Raw genomic sequence first — 9201 nt, 5'->3', positions numbered from 1 at the left:
CAGCTTGAACAACCCCAACTCCCCCAGCCTGTCCTCACAGCAGAGCTGTTCTATCCCTCTGACCATTTTTGCAGCTTACTCTGGCCCCACTCCAACAGGTCCATGTCTCTCCTGTTCTGAGGGCTCCAGAACCGGATGGCAGCACTGCGGGTCAGGTCTCACCAGAGTGGGGCAGAGGGGCAGAATCACCTCCCTCAACCTGCTGGCCACGCGGCTTTGGGTGCAGCCCAGGATAAGGTTGGCCTTCTGGGCTGTGAGCACACATTGTCGGTTCATGTCCAGCTTTTCATCCACTAGTACCTTCAAGTCCTTCTCGGCAGGGCTGCTCTCAATCCCCTCATTCCCCAGGCTCTATTGATATCGGGGGTTGTCCCAACCCAGGTACAGGATCCTGCACTTGGCCTTGTTGAACCTCATGAGGTTTACATGGACCCATTCCTCGAGCTTGTCCAGGTCCCTCTGGATGGCATCCCATCCCTCAGGTGTGTCAACCGCACCACTCAGCTTGGTGTTGTCTGCAAACCTGCTGAGGGTGCGCTTGATCCCACTGTCTATGTTATTGATGAAGATATTAAAGAGGACTGGTCCCAGTATGGACCCCGGAGGGACACCACTCGTCACCAATCTCCAACTGGACATTGAGCCATTGACCACTACCCTCTGCTTGTTACCATCCAACCAATTCCTCATCCACTGAACAGTCCACCCATTAAATCCAAATCCACATTTTTGCAGGAAGTCATGTGTTAAAGCCGCTCAGAATCAAGATTTGAGGGAGTGAGAAAGATTGATTCAGAGCAGCTGATCAGCAAATAGCCTCAGATGGATGAACCATGATCCTCTGAGAATCTCAGCTATGGAGAAGGTGCTAAAAGAAGGGCAGTCCTTGAGGAAAGGAGATGAAGACAAGAATATGGTCCTTGAGAGGATTTAGAAAAATGGCTGCTGATATAAAAGTACATTCCAGATAAGAAACTGCCATATATAAATGTGGCAATTTTGCTCAAAGTACTTAAAATGTCTAAAAAACCACAGCATTTGAAAGGGCGCAGAGTTTTTGAGGAATGGAAGCGCTGCACTTCTGGAAAGTCAAGCCATTTGAAAGCATCTTTGGCTGCACAAAGAAAATGAAGGGAAGCAGCGAGTAACTGGTCCCTTTGGCATCTGGGCTAAAGCAGCCCAAGAGGAAGACAGAGAGAGTTGGATACGGTCCCCAAACTCCTTTCATATGGGAATCCAGACTCCCAAGAACAAAGCCTGGCAATGGACCGTCCGTGCCAAGAGCAGCCCACTGCCAGCCCAGGTGCTCACATGCACTGTCACTGCCTTTGGCACCAGGGATGTCCAGAGAAGAGGATCAATTCTCTTTCCACCCCACAATTTCCACACCGCTGACAACTCAGAAAACAATTCAAGAGGGAATTCAAAGGATCTGTTGAAATTTCAACGAGGAAATCTGAGTGAGTGAGCATATGTAAATAGAAAGAATGAGTAGCACATAATTACATCAAATTGTTACTTAGCAAGGGAAGTAAATAACCCAAAATATGCAGAGCAAAAAATGGCAATGAATTAGAACTAATTACTTAAGGCTAATTAAAATAAGAATGGCTTGAATTGAAATATGTTAATAGCGTTGAACCTGCCACCTACAAGGGAATTTAAATAAAACTGGTAATGTCGCTTCATCCTTCACCTGATGGGGATGGGAAGTTGGGATTTGGAGCTCATGGCTGCTTTGGGGGTATTGACCACGGCAACGCATTATTTATTATTACTCTTGGAACGGGCTGGAATTTTCTGGTGGGTGCAGGTCTCCTAGTCACAGGAAGAAAGAGGTTTTCTTGGCTAACGGATGTGAAGTAGAGAAAATAGCGTGAGGGACGAAACGTAAATCCCTCAAAGACTAATAGATCCTGAGGTACCTCTTCATGCTGGGAAGCGCTACGGTTGAAGAGAGTAAACGAGAGAGGCAGAGATAATGAGATCACAAAGAAGGAAAGAGAAAGAGAGAATAAGAGAGACTGAGGGAGCAAGCAGGAATGAAAGAGATAGGGAGAGCCTAGAGCCATGACAAATCATCACCGGCTTCAATTACATGAGCCTGCTGGGCTATGAAGTCTGCCAAAGGTCATTGGATTCCTGTCTTTGCAATTAAGAAACACGCAGCTTCGCTGGTTCCACCCCACAGCCCAACTGTCTGGTGCAACTGTCCAGGGACCAGCGGCATCGTTCATGGCTGTAGGTACCTGCACCGACAGCAGGGCAGTAACAAGCTAGTCCAGAGAGCATGGACAGCCCCATTTAGGAGATGAACATGTCTGAGCCATGCACCAACTCCTAGCATTTAGCCAGCACACCAAAGTGCTCCTGTGCCAGCAGCTCTCCACCAGAGAGCAGAGGGGAAACCTCGAGCAGCAGGAAAGCCTGGTTCAGCATCTTCTTGCTGTACCGCAGCCATGCCACAGGGCCCAGCTTGTGCTTCACTACGGCCCTGCAGAGGCTTATGCCCCAACCCATACTCAGCTGGAATCACTGATCCCAATAGACTTGGATCCATGCTGGGCATGGACTCACCCGGTTCAGCGGCAGCATCTGCATGTCGGCAAGTCCTGACCTCCTTCCTGCCACAACTGATGAGTGCCCTGGCTGTGCACCACGCTCTGGGGCTCACCTCGCCGTGCTGAGTTGGGTGTGAAGCTCTCCCTGTCCTCTGGGAGCTGAGCTGTTAGCTGTGTTTACCATCTCGCTCTTCCCAGTTCCCCTGGTTCACACTGGAAGTGAAAAGCTCTTATCCCTCTCCTGCCCTGAGATTCACGTGAAAACCATGAGCTCCACGTCCAGGCATGCTGTGTGAAGAGGGACCACAAAGTAGATGCAGTGTGGGACACCGGGGAGCGATGCAGCCTTTCCATTTTCACACCAACTCCGCGGCTGGCTTTTGAGCCAACTGAACGGGAAGCTGGTGCCAGGCTTGCTGCCAGCTGATGAATCCAGCTGGATTCATCTTGGAGCTCTGCATCTGAGAAAGCTCTTAAGCCCCAGCACGGTTGGGTCCTCCCCAGGGGATATGGGATGCAGTGAAAGAGCAGCAGAGGTGCTGCAGTTGCTGCAGCACCTGAGTGCTGCTGCAGTCGGTGCCCTGCCCTGTCTGTAACAGCCTTCCCAGCATGGACCAGCTGCCGCGACTGGACTGCAAGAGCCACTCAACAGCATCTGGAGTATGGACTGGCTCCCCAGGTCCTGCACGGGTGACGGTAACAAGCTTTGGATCAATTGCGTGAATTACAGGCTATGATCTAGCAATGACCATCTCCTCAGTGCTCAATTTATACCAAATGCCAGCCAGGACAGGTGGTGGTGGGACATACCCTTGGACAACATCACTGTACTGAGTGCCAGGGCTCTGCTTTGAGCATGCAAGTGGGGTACAGCCAGACCAGGGTGGCTGTAACGTGATTTTTATTTCTCCAGCCTCCCGCAGAGAAAACAGCCACCTCCTAGAAAACCAGAGTTCAGACTCAACGCTCCTCCCGTACACGGAGGAGCTGTGGCAGACGGGGGACCCGTCCCCGTGAGCCCTCTGCCACGGTCCCGGCGTCGCTGTCACCACCCTGCCCGACCCTCTGCCTCCCGGGGGGGAAGCCCTGGCGCCAGCAAGGGTGCTGCCTCGGCAGACACAAACAGTCGGCTGAAAGACGTTTCCTCTTTGTTTCTGTGCTCGGTGTAATGAATCCTGCCTCCCACTCGGATCTGCTAAGTAAGAGGAGTTACTGTGAGTAATCCCCACTTCGGCATCTTCTGCTGTAATCGCAGAGAAATCACATTAGATTTTTTTTCTAGGACAGGGAGAAATTCATCAAATTGCAATCTGGGGAGAACACACGCAAGAGAGAGAAAGCCAACAACAACACACACATATCCTGCAAAAATCCCAAAGTTGACATTTACATTTTAAACACTTACAGCAGCTAAACAAATAGCAGTAATTATAGTATTTGCATACTTTGTTAAATAATTGTTTGTTAGGTAAAGGGAGCCTGTGTGTGTGTGTGCAAGGAGCGATGCTCGAAGCCTGGGGAGGCAGAACCGCCGCTTCTTCCCTTCCCAGATGCCCCGACTGCATCACAAAATGGTGACAAGTGACCCAAAGCAGTGGCCAGGGGTTTGGATGTGCTGATATATGGGACGTGCAGGTATGGGGGCAGGAGGCACTTGGCTCTGGAGGATGAGGATCGTCAGACGTAACCACGCTGCCCAGAGCCACATCGCCTCCCCGAGCACGCCAGCAAGCTTATTGCTCCAGGCGTGAGCACCAGCCCTCGCCAAGGTGAAGCTCCCGTGCTCTGAGCAAATTTAGGACTGCAAAAGCAGGTGGTCCCCAGGAAGCAGAAGAGCCGCAGAAGTAAGCAAGGGAAGGCAGAGAAGCGGGACGGAGCCTTTTGGCAGCCCTCCAAGAGAAGGTGTCCCCCCCCCAGGACCACCGCTCTCACGCCAGCCCCACGCTGAACGCGACAGAGAACGCTGAGCTCTGCCGGCGACACCCGACTCGGAGCCCACAGGCTGCCTCGTGCCTGGCGATTTCCCCTCGTTCCTGCAAAAGCATCTCAGCTTTTATCCCTTCCTGCCCAGCTCCTCGGGCAGACAGCTAATTGAAGAGTTTTTCTTTCATTTCTAGTACAGAAAGCCCAATAAATGCCTTTTAATCTGCCCAGCTTTCCCCATGATTGGCGCTGTGAATCCTCTCACCGCTCCCATCCCGTTTTGGGGTTTTGTTTTTTTCTTTAAGTAGACTTGAATGATGCGAACCGGTGGATTGAGGAGAAGCCTTCTGCCTCTCCTCACATGGTCAGAAAAGGTGGAGCGGAGCCAGAGCCACTGCATCTCTTCACACCTGGCTGGAACCAGGTCAGGCAGCTAATGCGTTTCTCGGGCTCAGCGACTACTTGTTGGAGACACACAACCGCTGCTCGGCTGTTCGAGTGCTGGAGGCTAGGAGAAGACATTCCGGCGAGAGACATATGTGTCGGAAGGCAGAGAGAGATGCGGTGCCAGGAAAACAAAAAGCGACGCGTGCACGGAGAGCTCTGCTCTGTGCGATGGGAAGAGATGTAGATTTAATAAAGGCTCAATGACTTTGAAACTGTCCCTCATAGCCTCAGTTAAGACAGGAGATTTCATTAACGGTGAGGGCGAGTGCTTGTGGCCCTGCCAATGGGAGAAATTCCAGCTCCAGAGGTTAAAATTGTCCACGGGGGTCCATCAGCCTGGGAGCAAAACTGCTAATGCTGCGTCCTCCACCCAGAGAATTTGTTTCCCCAGGCACCAGCAGGAAAGTCACAGTCCCAAGGAGGAACCCAAGCGTTCGCTGGCTGTGAACTGTGCAGCTCGCATTTTTAAGTGTACAACTAAAGGCATCCCATGGGGCTGGGGAAGAGAAATGCTCTAAAATAACTGTTTTCCCCTCAGAACATTTTCACTGGAAACGTTTATATTTACCCTTCAGCCAAAACTTCTTCCTGATTTTTTTTCTTTAAGTTGAAAGAACATTTTCCAGTTCAACTCTAGTTCTTTCAAGTAGAAAGTTCAGTTTTCTTTAATGACTCCTTTCTCCTTTCTCTCCAACTACCCTGCATTTTACTTAGAGTTTAAAAAAAGGAAATGAGGGAAGGAAAACTAATAAAATCAGAGAGAACATTTTCCCATTAGTTTCAAATAACTTGAAACAACTTTTTTCTTTTTTTTTTTTAAAGTTTTGAGTGATTTTGACAATCACTTTATGCAAGCTTTATGCAAACCTTTTTATGTAGGTCAAAAAACCTCTTTACCAGGATAAAGAAAAAACCCCAAACTAAAACCCTTAACGTGTATGAAACAACGTTGACCAGCTCTAAAAATAAGCTACCATAGTGTTGAAAGCTTTGCCCCAAGCGACTGCGCCTTGGTGTCACCTTCTCCTGCCTCCAGCACCCTGCCTTCCCCTCTTGCCTTTCCAGCCTGCAGCTGAAGCACACACACACACACCACGGCTACACCACGGTCCACGACGATTCACACTCACTTTGCACAAGTGCAAACGCCTTCTCTCTGTGAGCACGTCCCCCACCATGCGATCCTGGTGCCCGGCAGCTCTTAACGAAGGCAGCACTCCAGGGCTAGGTGAGCAAGCTCAGTGTCCTACCCCATGCAGATACATCACCCCTGGCTTGCAGAAAAGAAGGATCCTTCGTGCTAGATGCTGGTCCACTTTAGCCAGTCAAATGAGAGACTCTTATTAGAAAAAAGTAATGAACAACTAAGGCAATTTTTTTTTAAGCTTTTTGATTAGGTAGGCTGCTGGGGAACGCTGCACTCAGCATGAGATAGCGTCCCCGCGGAGGTAGGGAGGAGATGGGCTGCCAGGCAGAGGGACTCGGAGCTCCTCGGCATGGCTGAGCGCTTTGCTGACCGAAGGGCAGCGGGATGCAGCCAGGGTTTGGCAGCATGACCGTGTCTGTGCCTGCACGTTGGCTCGAGTCGGAGCTCTGGGGTGCTGCAGCAAGGGAGCCCGAGCTGACACACACGCAGGTAGCAGCGCCGGGAGCCGAGAGGGGACGCGCCTGCGGGTCACCGCAGCGGCTCCGATGCTGCGGCGTCAGCCCTGAGCAGGGCTAAAAGGGTTTGATCCCTTCACTGGGCTCCAGCACCATCACCTCGAGGGAGATCCGATGGTGTGAGCAGGGTCAAGGCAGGAGTCAGAGCCGTCCCGCAGCGCACAGCGTCGTGGGAGAGGCTGCCGCGTCAGCCAGGGCAGAGCTGGGAGCCTTGGAAGGTATGCTCGGTTTACACAAAAAGGCAAAATATTAGAGAGAAAAGAAGTGCAATTCCTGCCTCCCTTCAAATAAAAAAAAGTTCATGTAAATGGACAAATTTTGCTTCAAAAGGTATTTAACACTTCATTTTGCTTCATCCCTTTTGAATACTTCTTATAAAACACAAAGGCTTTAAACAAAAGGCCATTAAGAGATAAAGAATTGAAGCCCTTCTTGGGAGAATGAAAAGAGAAGGAATCTTGACATTTTTAACAGGGGTTTTTTTTTTTCTTTTCCAAAATGAAAATTAATCAACATTGATTTGATTTCACACAAAAAAGCCCGTTTCGTGGAAGTGGCATTTGCGGACAGAGAGCTGTTTCGACAAGAAAATTCCAGCCAGAGGAGCACACAATATGCTGTGCGCCATTAGGGTACACGAGCTGCAAGGACACCAGGCTCCCAGGGTTCATAATAAATCCCATCCCTTTTCTGGGTCAAGAAACTCACAGCTGTCTGGAGGTTATGCTAACACGCCAGGGTTTGGGGACTGATGTCGAGATCTGAGGAATTCCTGTTGCCTGGAATAGACACAATGAAATTGTTCCAAGGCACCATTTATTCCCAGGTGCCTGCGAGCTGTCATTTCTGGGGAAGATGAACAATTTAAGAAGATCTAATATCTTCAGAAATAATTCAGGAGGACAGAATTCATTCAGCTCCCCAGGTGAATGGGACCTGCGTGAGTCAGAGGAGGATGGAGGGGAGCCGACCACCAGCTTCTCCCCAGACCAGGTGAGCTTGTGCAGCCATGCAAGGGACAAAGATGAAGGCTTTTAGCAGCTCTGCCTGGAAAGCACACACGGTCTAAGGGCTGGGTGGGAGCAGCGAGGACCAAGGGACGCAGTCAGTGTGCTGACTGCGGGACGCTGCTCCGCCAGCGCGGGTAAGGGCCAACCCGGTCTCCTTGCCTTGAGCTACCCCAGCATCCCCGTCCGCCCCGGTAAATGCCTGTTTTATCTTGCCTCCTTTCGCCTGTCAGTCGGTTCTAGTCGAAGCACTACGTAAGGACAAATACAGCCTGCTCTAGCTGGGAACAAACGGGCGACGCTACGGACAGCGAGGTGCAGAGTACGGCCCCTTAGGTACTTGTCAAATAGCTGCAAGCTGTTCTGAAGGTACCACAGCATTTACCTGTGATGAAAGACCGAAGTGGGACGGGGAGGGACAGCATGGACGGAAGCTACCTGCTTTCCAGTGTAACATGATGATACATTAAGCTCGGGTACCAGAGTCGGTCCTGCCTCCCCGTAGCGCTGCCCTGGCTCTGTGCAGCACCCTGGCCTGGCCCGCGCTCCCTTCCCTGCGTACCCCGCTTTAAAGTGCCTTGGGTCCCTGTATCGATGTCAGGGAGCTGAGAAAATGGCAAGGGAAAGGCAAACAAAGCAAATGGGAAAAGCATAACAAAAACAGTGGAGAAATCTTCCCACGCCACTCTGCGCTTTCAAGCAAATGAGGCTAATTAACTAATTGCCTAAATTATTAGGGCTATTTTTACCCTTGTACGGAGGCTTGGCATTATTGCCAATTTCTCAAGACTCAGCAATGAACTCTCAACTTCTCAGAAAGTTAATGAAGCAAAGCCCCTGGAGTGGGGAGCCGGAGGGCAGAGCAGCTGCTGGGCCAGGACTGGGGTTGGGGGTCAGGGGGGTACTGTCGCTGCGGGGAAGGAGCATCCGCAGCAAAGCAACCCCCGTTGGGTGCTGCTGTGTACCACAGAAGTTCAGTGTTGTTTGCTGAAATCTCACCTGCACCTGAAGCTGCCTCCCAGTGAAGGGTGTTCTATCACTAAGCATCCCCCCTGCCCCACCGATTTCCCGTCGCAGCCCAGATGATAGAAGCTGCTTTGGAGGAAGGGACTCGCACCCAAGCGAGAGAAGACGACTGATGGCTAAGGGTGGTCAACGTGCCCATCCTGGCAGTGACTGCAGCTCTCATAGGCAGACCCCGAGTAACCTTGGACAACCAGGCAGGAAGCAGGGACAGTGCACAGCTCAGTATCAGCAGCAAAACCTGCTACAAAATGGCTTTTTGGCCACCGGGGATGTGCTAGCGAGATACTATCGACCCATCTGGGGGCAAGCTGGTAAAAGCGGGGCTGTGACTGCAATTGGGAACTTTGGTTCTGCATCTGAAGGAGGATGGAGCTTGCTGGAGATGGCTGTAACAGCTGTTTGGGGATCCGGCTGAGATTTCAACCTACAGAGCTTGCTGGCATGTGCGGCACCACCGTGGAGTTACCACACCCCAGCGCTGCCAGCTCTGGTCTCTTGCACCAGCGGTGAGCAGAGACACGCTCCCGGGGCAGGCTGGAGCTCTGCGCCCCGCGGGGAAGCTGCGGTGCCCCGCG

This window comes from Phaethon lepturus, unplaced genomic scaffold (assembly GCF_000687285.1).
Source record: "Phaethon lepturus isolate BGI_N335 unplaced genomic scaffold, ASM68728v1 scaffold4329, whole genome shotgun sequence".
Lineage (NCBI taxonomy): Eukaryota > Metazoa > Chordata > Aves > Phaethontiformes > Phaethontidae > Phaethon > Phaethon lepturus.
This window is presented reverse-complemented; position numbering follows the sequence as displayed.